The 13,911-nt window shown below is 44.4% G+C and overlaps 2 long non-coding RNA genes across 3 annotated transcripts in view; one reads left to right on the top strand and one right to left on the bottom strand.

The window, feature by feature from the left end:
- The window catches only part of LOC116086871, a 41,590-nt gene that overhangs the window by 6,023 nt on the left and 21,656 nt on the right, over window positions 1–13,911 (bottom strand). The window lies entirely within an intron of this gene.
- On the top strand, window positions 2,937–12,069 carry LOC116086870. The gene is made up of 3 exons (XR_004117168.1): window positions 2,937–3,175; window positions 3,587–3,752; window positions 11,657–12,069. It is a non-coding gene; the product is annotated as an uncharacterized LOC116086870 (long non-coding RNA).

Raw genomic sequence — 13,911 nt, 5'->3', positions numbered from 1 at the left:
TTACCACACACAAAAGCAGAAAGGGAAATGCACCCCTTTCTTTCATTGCATTAATACTTGGAAAATTAGTTTCTCCTAAGGAAGAAGGGCAGGGTTTACCCCACTGAAACAGTGATCTATCCTTTCTTGACTACACGCGCATCCATGTGAGGGTGGATGAATATGTCACTGCATCTGTATGTCTGTGTGTGCATGCGTCCATGTGTGTTTGTGATTCTGTTTGTGTCTGTTTGCAGACCAGAAATAAGATTCAATTATTGTTCTGCAGGCATTGTCCATGCTGGCTTTTTGAAACATAATTTCTCACTGGCTTAAAATTTGCAAATTCGGATAAAGTGGCTAGTCAGTGAGCCCGGGGTTCTGTTGCCTCTTGTTCCCCTGTGCTGGCATCGTGAGTACGTGCCACCATTCAGAATGGTTTTTACCTGGGTTCTGAGCATCAAACTTAAGTCCCCACATTTGCATGGCAAGTATTTTACCAATTGAGCTATTATCCTGGCCCCTGCACAATTGAGTCCTAATCATAGCATCCAAAGATATACAGAACACTAACAACAAAATCCAAGAAGAGCATAGGATTTGAGATAATCTAATACATTTTGTGTGTTTGTGTTTTTTATTTCTTTCCATGAGGGATGGGGGAAAGATGATCAATTTAAAGAAATCTAAGAAGTCTGAGTTAAGTGTTTTTACTGGAGAGGGACATAGGGAATATTATGGGGCAGAAGGTGCAACCAAAGCAGGGGCCTTAGGCTTAAATTTTCACAGAGAAGTAGTGTGAGAAGTCAGTGGGAAGCCCAGGCCACACTGAACAAACTCATTTCTGCATACCTATTCTACCTGAGTACTTAAATACAAAATCTCAGATTTTTGAGAGGGGTGGAGAGAGAGAGAGAGAGAGAGAGAGAGAGAGAGAGAGAGAGAGAGAGAGAGAGAGAGAGAGTTCTTAAACAAGAGTGACTTTGCCTTCCAGGAAATAACTATCAATCTTTTGAGGTTATCACAGGAATGAGATCCTTGAATCTAGTGTGGGTAGATGTCATGGATGCTTCTAAACATCCTACAATGAAGGCAACAGTGTTCCACTGCCAACCAATAAACATTTGGCTCAGGACTTCAGTAGTGCTAAGGCTCATATAACTGGTTGACCTTCATCAGTTTTGTTTCCCTCCAATCCTTCTCCACACTGCAGCCAGACTCTTCTAAAAATAAAAACAAACAAGCAAACAAAAACCAGTCCAGATGCAATAGCTCACATCTGTAACACAGTACCCAGGAGGTTGGTGCAGGAAGATGATAACAGTAATCAAGACTCTGTACTAAAGCAACCAGAATAAAAATAGATATATATTTTTCAGTAAAGTCTGTGGGGTGTGGCTCATTTTTCTTTCCAATTTCTATATGCATGCCTCTTTGCAAACTGAACAATTTTGGTTTGGAATGGATGGGCCTTCAGCACAAGGAGCCAGCCTTCATTAAGCTTATCCAATCAGATTACAGTGCTCCTTCCAATTCCTCTTGGGTGGTTTCAGAACTTCTGAAACTGAGGATAGATATCCATGTCTCCTATATAAAGCAACATAGTATTTGCAAGTAACATATATGCATCATCCCTCCACATACTGTAAATTATCTCTAGATTCACTATGTGGCCTCATACAATGAAATGTTCTTTAAGTATCTCTTACCCAATTTAAGGAGAATAATTGGCAGAGAGAGCCTTTGCATGTTCAATATTCTGTGTGATTTCTTTTTTTTTTTATTAGATGTTTTCTTTATTTACAATATCTCCTTTCCCATGTTCCCCTCCAAAAAAGAAAAAAAAAAGAAAGAAAGAAAGAAAGAAAAGAGAAAAAAAGAAACTAAAAAAAAACCCTCCCCCTGCTCACCATCCCACCCCCTCCTGCTTACTGACCCTGGCATTCCCCTACACTAGGGCCTAGAACCTTGGAGTTGCAGAGGCAAACTATGGAGCAGAGACTGAAGGAAGGACAATCCAGAGTCTGTTCCATTTGGGAATCCTTCCCGTATTCAATCATCAAATCCAGACACTATTGTGGATGCTGGCAAGTGCTGGCTGACAGGAGCCTGATATAGCTGTCTCCTGAGAGACTCTGCCAGTGCCCGACTAATACAGAAGTAGAGGCTCACAGCCATCCATTGGATTGAGTACAGGGTCCCCAGTGAAGGAGTTAGAGAAAGGACCCAAGGAGCTGAAGGGTTTGCAGCCCCTTAGGACAAACAACAATATGAACTAACTAGTACCCAGAGATAGTTTTTAAAATGTGTTCAATCTATGCTTTTTTGAGTCCACAGATACAGAACTATGGATATAACAGAAACTGCAATTTCATTGACCTCCTCAATGGTTGGTTTAGAAAAGAACGTGATAATTATGTTAACTGTTATTTGAGAAAATATTTCATTTAGAAGGAAAGTTCTGATAGGTTTATTACAAAATGGCCATAATAATTTTTAACACTCCTGTTTGCAAGTCCCTTCAAAACATTACTTGGCTGTTTTTCTCCTTAGGTGGTGGCATCCATCCCTATGTTCTCAATTTTGAAGCTTTAAATGATATGCCAGAGCCATGTAGCTACTATGGGGCAAGATACTAGACCTCACAATGTCTTCCAGCTTCAGCTGTAACCACCCTGGAAAACAACCAGGAAACTGCCATTTAAAAAAAGCCCATCTTGTCAGTCTGGAATGAGGTCGTGTGATCATAGCCCCACTGCTGGAGGAAGGTCTTACACTCTGTGTATTCAGATGCTGATCTCTGTGCCCTAAGATCTAGTCACAGACCAGACACGGCGTTGTCATAAATATTGAAGAATCTCCTGTATCCACGTGGTATAAAGAATGCTCCACAATTATCTCTGATTGGTTAGTAAAAGGCTGAACAGCCAATGACTGGTCAGAGGAAACAGAAAGGTTGGACTTCCGATCCCAGTGAAGGGTCCGATCCCAGTGAAGGGTCCGAAGGAGAAAAGCCAGGAGGAAGTGTTCATCACAAGGCAGGTGAGTGTCCAGGAGACAAAGGACAACAAAAAAAGGAAGAAGTAAGGTGGCCATGAAGCAGAAAGTCCAAGAGTAGTCATGAGGAGCAGGTCACCCGCTGATTCGTCACAAGAACACACATGGAGCAGAGGAAGCCAGGACAAGACAACTACAAGTAAATTGGGGCCTGTGGCTGGGAGGTAAATAGCTTAGAGTGTTAAAACAGCACAGAACCTACTCAGCTCAGGCTTACAGCTTGTTATTAAAAATACCAGGTCTTTGTGTCTTTTATTCAGGAGATAGAATTTGCTAAAGAGGGCAGAGAAACACCTTCAGGTATTTGAGAACAAGAGGGGCATAGCAAACTCCCCCAAAACTCTACTACAACCCACAAAAGAGTTCTCTTGACTGATTAATTCTGAGTGAGTGAGCCCAGTGTAAAGCAGCAGCAGTAGTGTCCAGCTGAGCCAAAGCCCAAAAACTGACCTATGGAGTCATGAACAAGTCAGATAACAGTCTTTCCTTTGGTGAGTAATATCGGCGGGTATAGTGACATATAACCGACGCAGCTAGTTCTACCCTGCAGGTGCTGTTGCTGCAGGAGGAGAGACTATCTGGCTTTGCCTCTATTCAGATTTACTCCTAGCATCCAAGACAAGCGGAGCAGAAAGACTAAATGAACCTGTTCTTACCTGCTGACTGTGCACAACTCCCCCCCCAAAAAAAGAAGCATCGTTGTATGGCAAGACATGGTAAAAATCCCCTATGGTTTTAACTGCTCCTGAGTTTTGTTTTATTTGAAGGTCAAAGTGTCCTTTGCTGGCTTTCCATCCTTCCTAGGAAGAATTTAGAGCTTATTCATGATCTAGTTGGTACTGGTTTACCACCATATCCCAAAGCTTTTCATCACACAACACAGTTTTGTTTGTTTTAATTTTGTTTATTTGCATTTATTATTTGTGGTATACCTTCTTGCTTGAATGTATACCACATGCATTCAGGGTCTGTGGAAGCCACACAAGGGCTTCAGATCCCCTGGTTTGGAAATTCCTAATGATTGTGAACTGCCAGACAAGAGTGCTGGGAACTAGACCTGGTTCTTCTGTGAGAACAGGAAGGGATCTTAATGGTTGCAGCATCTCCCCAGCATCCACACTCACTTTAAATTTGGTGTTTTCTCTGTACCTCTTCTCTCTCCTCCACCAAGCCTCCATCTTTACATGCCCTAGTTTCTTCTGTCTAAAGTTCTCTGTTAAAGCAATTTCCACAGGTTCAATCAACTACTGCCTTTGAAAACTATAGGTGCTTCAACTGGAGGATCATCGTACTTAGCGAATGCCTATCTTACAGAGGGCCTTGATCTGATCCTCAACTACAGAGGAAACATGTATTAAACAACAAGCTTATTTTAGTAGTTCTATTAACTTTGTGCTACCAAAAAACCATAAGCTAAATATCTCCACCCATGTTCCCTCTTTCCATAAAGTCAATTAGTCTTACCTATTCTAATAAATATTTTGGAAATTCTACATGACTGAAAAACAGGTTTGTACTGCCACTACTGATTTTGGCAGTAGGTTTAAATATTTACCTACTGACCTGATGGAGACCTACTGTCCCTTCTTGCATCCTGAACTGTATTTAACTTGGATGTCTTTGGTTCCCTTACATGAGGTTTTGTTTTCTCATAAGTTAGATAATCTTGGTTCGTTCAACCTTCAGCTTCTTCAACAAGTCCCTCAATTTCTTCCTGATGTGCTCAGACATGGAGTCCTTTCAATGTCTTAGATCTAAAGAAGCCACTCAGTGAGTCTCTCTGCTCCAACATGAATAGGGAGATGCTTGTACCTTGTGCCTTCTACCTTGCTGGTTCTGACCCTCAAGCAGACCTTCTCCATTACCTTGGGGCTACTGCCCTTCACCCCTCCCTCCCTCTCACCTTCTTAGTTTTGGTTTATCCTGACAGTCTTACTTTTGCTGATTATGAACACTTTAAAGACTTCTGGTTTGTAGCTAACAAAAATCTACTGCAGCTTGTCTTCCTGCTCTACCCCATTCTGCCCTATTGGTCTTTCCAGTTCTTTCTCTCTAGTGCATTGAAATTGCACGATAATATTATTATTTCATTTATTCAGTCTTACTAGACAAGCAATGAGCACCTTCGTTTAAAGCTTTATTCCTTCACATGTAAAACGGTCAGTTCTTTCTCTTCTTACCAATACGCGTACCTATTGCATATGCAAGTTTAAATGGAAAGAGCAAAAATGCAAACAGAAACAAATCATGACTGAAAGACTCAAAAAACTCTTCCAGAAACGTTGATGTGAGACCCATATCCTTCTGTTTGAAATAGTTTTCCTTATTATCCTAGACTAGGAATCAAATAAAACATCCAAATGAGGGGGAATAGCTGAGCCTCATAAACTCTGTGAAGACGCGTGCCCTTCTCCCAGCCTGGAGTAGGCGAAACAAACCAGGATGGTTATACAACCTGACTGGCCTCTCTGCATTTGCAATTCCTTGATGAGCTTTCTTTGCCACTCAATCCAGTTGAAACAAAGGATGGGTCTGTGGGGTTTGCCTATATAAACGCAGAGCTGAAAAATTAAACTTTGAGGTTTGATCAGAAAACTATGCCTTGGCTTCACCCTTCTCTCTCTCGCAGGCCTGTCCTTTTTACATTCCCAGCCTCCTTTTCAGGTACCCAGTTCTCTGTGGCTGTTGGACAGCTACAGAGACACAAACCCTCTCTCTCATTTCTAAAGAAAAAAATTGAAACTAGACTAACATGAAATTAAACTGGTTAGATCTCTTTTTATTGTTCAAGCAGAACACAACTTGAAAGTAAGTCATACCCCATTCTGAAACTATATGATGTGAAGGATAGGAATCGTTTAGATTTCTCAGATACTTCCTGAAAAAAACTTTGCAATTTCCAGTAATAAGTATTTACAATAAACAATATTAAAATCTTTTTGCTGAGTCACTCCCACAATAATGCTGAATTCAGTCAGTCACACAGCTGTGATGCTGAAGAGGTCAACTCAGAAACTTTGGAAAATTCCACCAAGCCCCTCCCCTCCTGAAAGAGAAAGGTCATAAAGAACACAGGCACCCTTCCCATCTGAAGGGAGGGGCTAATTACATTCCTCAGACCACAGGGAGGAGGGACTGCCCACCGGCCACATGCAGGTAGGGGAGGCCCAGAGCTCATAGACACATTCCAAGACCACCTACCTCATTCCCTAAAGACCAATCAGTTTAAACGTCACATTGTTCTGCCAATCACATTGAGCCTAATGGCTGCTGCTTTGAGATCTATATAAAGGCTCGCTGGACAGGCTGCGCATAGTCATTTTCTCTCTCCATGTGCAGGATGCCCCCAAACACTTTGGAACAATAAATTCCTCTTGCTTTTTGCATCGATTCCCAGCTCTGCATTGTTTACTCAGGGGGTCCCGAGTAAGCTAAGGCCCGTCAATGCTATTCATGAAAGGTTGTAAAAGATGATTTCAGATAACATAAAATTTGAAGTAAATCTCACTTGCTGTATGTTTTTTTCTTCCTAACCAATTGTTATAGAGTTCAGGAATTTGCCATATTTAGCCTGACCTGTCTCCCAAAAGGATTTGAGATGGATTTGGGTGTTTGAAAGGTACCAGATTCAGGCAACAAAGGCAAGAAATAATAAATTATAGGGACAGAATGGTGATTGCCTGTGTTCAGTCAGAGATGAGATACTTGCTATACTTAAAACTAACATTCTAATATCAAGTTATAAAGCTTGTATTTACTCTCCTTTGATGTCAAAGAATATATTTTACCCATAGATTGATGCTGTTCCCAATGGCTGCCAGAAAAGCCTCTCTCCCGAGTGATCAGCAGTTGATTCACACTCCCAGCCTGTTAAGATGCTGACAATAAGTGACTGTTGAGTGCTAAACCCTGAGTGTAACAACTTTTCAAACATTAGTATTTTAATATTATACTAAATTCCAGAAATAGACTGGCCTATGTATCTTTTATGAAGAGATAGCTACTATACATTGTATGCTTATTATGCATTAGGAGCTCTGCTTGGTATGTAACAGTAATTTCTCAGAACACTGTAGAAGGTGGACTGTTACTCTGCTTTACGGGCTAAATGAAGGCACAGCAACATTGTCTGTGATCATACCCATGATCATAGCCAAGTTCACACCTAAAGCAGGTAGCCTTCTTACACAGTCCACCTTCAGGCTTCCACACTGCAGTAAAAATAATCTTCATCAATGGTCATGGATGACCAGGGTCAACATTCCATCAAAGCCAGGAATGATGCTTGCTTTTGACTTTACCCAGAGCCCCGGTATCCTTGAATGAGAACCATTGAACTAAACCATCCTTAGATTGTAGCTTTAATCTTTTCAAAGCAGCACCGATCTATGGATAAAATATATGAAGAATCGGACAATTTAACTTCCCTTCTAGCCCACCACCTACCAGAGATAGTGGAAAAGAAAGGATACAGGCGAAGGGGGTGGCTGGGGTGGGGTGGGGGAGTGAACATGTTTAGAAATGGTTCTTTGGAGCAAATCCCATCTGTAATGTCAGGAAATCAGCAGTTCAGTTCACAGGTCAGCAGTGGCAGCTCGATCCACTCGCAAACACTTCACAGGCACACCAGCCGTCTAGTTCAGTAAGTGCCAGGAGAGCAGCAATGGTGGCACAACCTAGCAGGAACAGTCAGGCCTCACCAGGAGGGGTTAGGACCAGCAGGGACACCAGGAGAAGTTCTCTGTCCTGCCTTTCTTGATGAAGTGAAGATCAGCAAAGACAGGACACCAAGAAGCATTTAGTTATGCAAGCAAGCCAAGCCCTCTCCTAGTCTGTTGAGTTCTCTTTATGCTCCCTCTGAACATCACATGTCTTCCACGGATCTGGTCTCAGGATGTGAGTCTTTCTCAGTTGACTTCACTCTGCCAATCAGCCCAAGTTCCAGGGAGCAGCAAGAAGCCACCAGCACACCACCAGAATTTTTTTTTTGGGGGGGTGGGGTGGAGGGGCATCTCTCTCTATGAAGTCCTGACAAAAGGAGCTCAACTACATATGGTAAGGTGAACCAGTACATGTGTGCCCTTAGCAAAGAATCCTCAATCACAAGTCCTTTCATGTGTCTACTTTAGCAAAACATCCTTTCACTTGTAGCCACTTCAGGAAAACACTCCTTCACACATTTGCCTCAACAAAAACACCAACCAACACAACTGACTTTCCAAAGAACCCTTAAGTTTCCACATCATCAGACCCCATGACTTCCTGAATCTTCTCCAAGTATAGAGACCCATCCGGCTGGATCTCAGTAGGGACAGCATCGCAGAGAGGAGGGGCGAGGTTATAAACAGTACAGAAAACATCCTGCCTGATATCCAGAGCATAGAGACTATCAAGGCTGCCAGTAGGGTGCCTCTTCTACAGAGTATGCTGATCAATAAAATAAATAGTCCTGTAAAGTTTATTACTTAAAAATTAATTGCATTAAACCAAGAAGCATTTAGTTATGCAAGCAAGCCAAGCCCTTCCTAGTCTGTTGAGTTCTCTTTATGTTCAATGGGCAAAGAGACACGTTGTTGGTGGTGGTTTTCTTATATCAGACAGGGGCATGGCAGATGGCAGTCCCTCATCCTAGTGCGATGCCTGGCTTGAAGACCAAAGCTGTTTTATGCCTGGGACTCACAAAAATCAGATCCAATCCAATCCAGGCAACACAGTGAGGGAGAAGGAAGATAGACAGAGACCTGCGGACTGCCACGCTACCTACAGACCTACCCACCAGCAGACAGCACACAGGAGTCGTAGACACTTGAAACCGCAGCATGCAATGCAGATGGAGACCCAGCTGCCCGTCAGCTGCGTGGCTAGCCTGCAGTGGGAGCCACCACAATGTGCACTGAATATGTGGTAGACCGATGAACTAGAAAGAGAAGTGGAGCAGCTTGAGCATTATGAAGAGAGATAAAACTGGAAACTTGAGAGTAGAGAGAAGTAGCCTGTTGTGAGTGGCCAGCCCCACCACCTGAGGTCGTGATGGGTCCCAGCCAGAGCTTCAGCTGAGGGCCATGTCTGAGTCCATGGCTATGCAGCAATAGGGGTTGGTAAATAATCATAGCTCTATTACCACTAAAAAACATGGGGGTAGCCCTGGTTGGAGCAGCCGCTGAGTCCAGGAGTTGTGCCTAGATGTGCCTAGCTGGCCCTGGTGGCCAGGGTACAGGTGAGCTGGTCATGGGCATGAGTGTGGGAGAGCTGACCCGGTCTACTCATCTGCCATAGGGAGGAACAGGTGCAAAAGTTATGCCCCTCTCTGGCCCTCCCCACCTCCAGAAGTTGGGAAAGCTTTCCACAGGATCATTGGCTCCTGAGAGCTATCCTTGCACCTCACCTGGGCAGGGCAGGAGAGCTGGCCCCGGTGGAAGGGTGCAAATGAGCTGCCTCAGGTTGAGAGCACCAGAGCTGTCTTCTCCACTCCACTCCAGCGAAGTGGCATGGGTGCCTTCCCTCCCTCATCCACCTTGACCCTCACCACCTGAGGCAGTCAGAAGAGCTATCCCTGGTGGTGGGGCTGGTGTGAGCAGGCTCCAAGGCTGCGAGTGAGGAAGAGCTGCTGATTCTGACACTCTGATATGTTTTGTAATGCAGTGGCAGGAGGGGTATCTTAGCTGATACCATGCTGAGACATCCCCCCCCCCCATAAAATGAAGTTTATTTCAGATGTAGGAAGGGGATGTGGGGATGGGAGTAGAGGCAGAAAAGAAAAGGAAACAGAACAGAAAGAAAGGAAAAGGAAGGGAAGAGGCTGGCCAGGAACACGTGGAGTGGGGAAGGGAGAGGGAGAGAGAAAGACGGAGGGAGGTAGGTAGGGAGGGAGGGAGGGAGGGAGGGAGGGAGGGAGGGAGGGAGGGAGGGAGGAAGAGAGGGAAGGAGGGAGAGGAGGAGGGAGAGGGAGAGGGGGAGGGGGAGAGACAAGAGAGAGAGAGAGAGAGAGAGAGAGAGAGAGAGAGAGAGCGTAAACAGTCCTTTTATAACAAACCAGGTTGGTGCCTGGGCTGTTGCTAGGTAATTGTTGGCCTGAGCCTAGAAGAAATACTAACACACTCCTCTGCCATGAGGTGCCCAGGGCAGGGAGTCAAGGGCAGGGGCCCCTCCACCCCCTCACCCCTAGCCAACAGAGGTAGTCGCTGACTCTGGGATCATGAGAGCAAGTGAGTGAGCCCTAAACCGTATGTGGTCAATACAACAGAGCTGAGCCTGGTGGAGGGAGTGCCTGTGAGCCAGTGCCAAGAGTGTGAGAGCAAGAGAGATTGCCCAGCTCTTCACAAGCTGCAGTACTTGGGAGAGAGTGTCCTTAGACTTGGCTGGGCAGCACAGAGGAGCAGGCTCTGGAGATGGAGCCTTGGGGGAGGGTGAACTAGTCCCGAGTACAGTAGAACTGACCCTGCCTCCTGCTGGTGGTGTAAGGGAGAGCACGCAGACTGACCAGCTCAGCTACAACCCAGACCCAGACAGATCTAAGGCTCTGCGTTGGCACAGCCCCCAAATCTATACCATTTGTGAATGGTTGGGACGTGCAAACAGCCAGTCCTGCTGATCCAAAGCTGACATGGCACAGAGCAACAACAAGATAACCAGGAGTCCGAATGAGAATCCAGTATTGATGGCATCACAAAAGCCAGAGATCTTGAACTAGACCAATCACTCATTGCAAGGAACATTTGCAAGTGAAGATGTATGGACAGAGGGATACGCTGTGGGGCACACGGTGACACACGGCAGCTTCCACAACGAAATGTTTTCTATGCTTTGTTTTGGTGCTCTTGTTGTTTGTGCTTTCTATTTGAGGGAAGGTTTCAAGGGCGAAGGGCGGATATGAGGGGTGGGGAGATTAGCAGGACAGGAGTACAAGATGTGAAACTCACAAAGACTCAATGAAAAGATTTTTAAAATAATGGTATTAATATTTCAGTTCTCTAAGTATATAAAAATTGGAAAATGAGGCCTTACTGAACTTCCGTCGTAATAGCAGCCATGATCTGGTGAAAGAATGGTCCAAACAGATGCATGGGTAGCCTGTTCCCTGTCATGAAAGCCTCCATGGGTCCCACCAAATCCTCACAGCACCAAAGAGCATAGATGAAAGAAACTGTGCAGACTAAGCTGAGGTTTCTGGGTTCCAGTAACCAGAGAGCTAGATGTAAGTAGATTTAAAAAACACGGGGCATTCTGGGTAACCCAAAAGAGACCTAGCATCTCTCAGTCTCAAGCAGGCTTTGCCAGCAGGTATGATGAAGGCTGTTAGATACGGTATTCTACTGAACTCAATCCTAAACAACTAGAGAACTTTTCCTTAGTGATATTAGGAAACTTTAACTTGGTATTTCCCTTTTCCCCACCATGATAGAAGGGGAAGGAGATGCCCCATTTAAAAAAAAAAAATAGCAGAAATGACAGTGGATACCTTGGAATCACACAAACTTATTCTGGAAGGATTACAGTGATTTGGTTAAAAACAGATTTTAAGGGGAAAAACTGAACCTGATGTAGAGTAATTACTGATAATCTGTTGGTAATTATGCTCTATTTTTTTTCTTTCTTTTTGCTCTTCAATCATCTCGAAAAGACATTCCCCAAAGGCCAAATGTTCAGGAATCAGGATGTGACTAACTGACAGTCAAAATGATGCTGATAACAACAAGCGACAATAGTAACCAGAAGAAATGACCTCCATGATAGTAACAGTAACAGTACTGGAGGAGGCATGGGAGCCAACGTTGCTATGGAAACTGAGTGGAGGGGTGAAAGGCGTCAATGGAATGTGGTGTTCCTGGAGAGCATGAGCACATTGTAGTGCATCCTAAGTATGATTCAGATAAGTAGCAATAATGTGAATAGTAGAGGGAGGGGGTGGGAGGCAGTGCAGGGTGAGGAGCTGGGGACTTGCCTCTAGGCTGTCTCTGACAAACAGCACCCACCACCCTTTCAGGAAGGAGTCTGAGAAGATTCTTTGTAGCAAATAAATGCAGCAAAATAAAAGCTTCCTGGGCATAGTTGTTCTTTTCCATCTTTGCCACTGCGGTGCAGAGCGGCTCAAGTTTACCAGTGGCACAAGCCCTTCCTTAAGATGTAGCACAGCAACTTGTGGACCCCTTGTTTGAAATGCGGAAGCTGATAAAAAAAACCTCTCTGGTGATTTTCCCAAGAACAAAGGAAAGGCTTGTATAGAAAGAAGTCACATACCCCATCTGGATGGCTGAAAGAGGCATGGGGGGACTGTGACACAAAGCTTGCCTCTCAGAAGTGGCCAGCATCTGTTAGACAAGGTGCCCACCTCAAGGTCAACAGAAAATGTAGCTTTACCACATATAGCTTGACACAGGATCCAGAGTTTGGCATCTGTGATGACAAAAGCAAACCCAACAGTGGCTCTCTGAACCTGGAACTGCGCAGTCCGAGAGGCCAGGGATCCTCAGCCATCCCAAAAGCCTAGGCCATTCTTAGAGAATCCATGGCCTTCAGACCGTGTCAGGTGGCTGAAGGGACTGGGTTCCAATAGTGTAAAAACATGGTGCCAGCTACGAGCAGGAGATACACAATCAACAAAGGCAAGCAGCATGAAAACTGCTTTTTCCTCAGACCCCTTTATATCCAGGCTCCTCTCCCTTCAATAACCTTTCCTGGCATGTCTTACAGTCCCAAAGGTGTCTCTTGGTTGATTCCAAACCCAATCAAGATGACAGTCAAGAGCGAGCCTCCCAGCTGCTTCCCCCCACTGCTTCCTGAGGTGCCTGAGAAGAGGAGTAGCCATGGTTTCTATTCAGAAGCCTTCTTAGATCACAGACCTAGCTCCAAGCTGCTTCTAATGTTTCCCTAGCTGGTCATCTCCACTGAACACTTTCCTGCTGCTCATTTAGGATTCTGCAAACTGTCTAGAACAAAGACCCCTGGCCTCTTCATCTCTAAAGATTCACTTCTCCTAACACCACCAATTGCAAGAATTCATTTAGCAAAGTCTTAGGTCCTACGTCCTACGGTCCTCTTTGATTTCACTAAAAGCAATCACTCAGAGGGTATGGTATCCCAAACAAATGGTCTAGTGTGAAGCTGGAGCTAGTGATTTGAATTCTAAGAGGTTTTCCCTAAAAAAAAAAAAAAAAAAAAAAAAAAAAAAAAAAAAAAAAAAAAAAAAAAAAGCTTTGTAGTGATGATATGATGCCCAGACAAAGGGGAGCAGAGCTGCAGAGAGAGCTCAGGACGACTAGAAAATCAAATGCCATCTCCACATTTTAGGAGGTAGATGAGCATGCTGTGAAATCTCAGCTGATATCAAGCAATGGGTAAGCATAGAGTGTACACCCCTGCCCCCCTACCCTGCCCCCAGCCCTACCTCCAATCCTGTCCCCGGAAGATTCAGAGGGCTTCTGGTCAAGGTTGGCCCTATCATTAGTCAGAACAAGCAGTAGCCCTGAGCTGCAAAATACTAGAAACAATGAAAACAGAGTGCCGGCAGGTCCTGTGACTGACTGCAGGCTGGCAGGCGCCAACACTTGCCAGTCCACCTGAAGCAATGAGAGGCTTCATTTCCACCTTCCGATTCTGTCAGAGACATAGCAGTATTGATTTCCAACATTAAATTACACAGAGAGTTCTTTGACTATTGTGGCTACATGTCAATATTTCTGGTTGATACATGCATATATACATACATACAAACATACATACATACATGCATGCCACGCACACTCGTCTACTCCAGTCACATCCAAAATATCGGGGATAAAATCCTTATTAAGGATAAGAGGCAATAAGGTTCCAAAAGGAGTTCTGTGCCTCCTGGATATTCAGACAGTCGCTGGTATCTCCTAACTCAGACGTGTT

The sequence above is a fragment of the Mastomys coucha genome, unplaced genomic scaffold (genome assembly GCF_008632895.1).
Source record: "Mastomys coucha isolate ucsf_1 unplaced genomic scaffold, UCSF_Mcou_1 pScaffold13, whole genome shotgun sequence".
Classification (NCBI taxonomy): Eukaryota; Metazoa; Chordata; class Mammalia; order Rodentia; family Muridae; genus Mastomys; species Mastomys coucha.
This window is presented reverse-complemented; position numbering and strand designations above follow the sequence as displayed.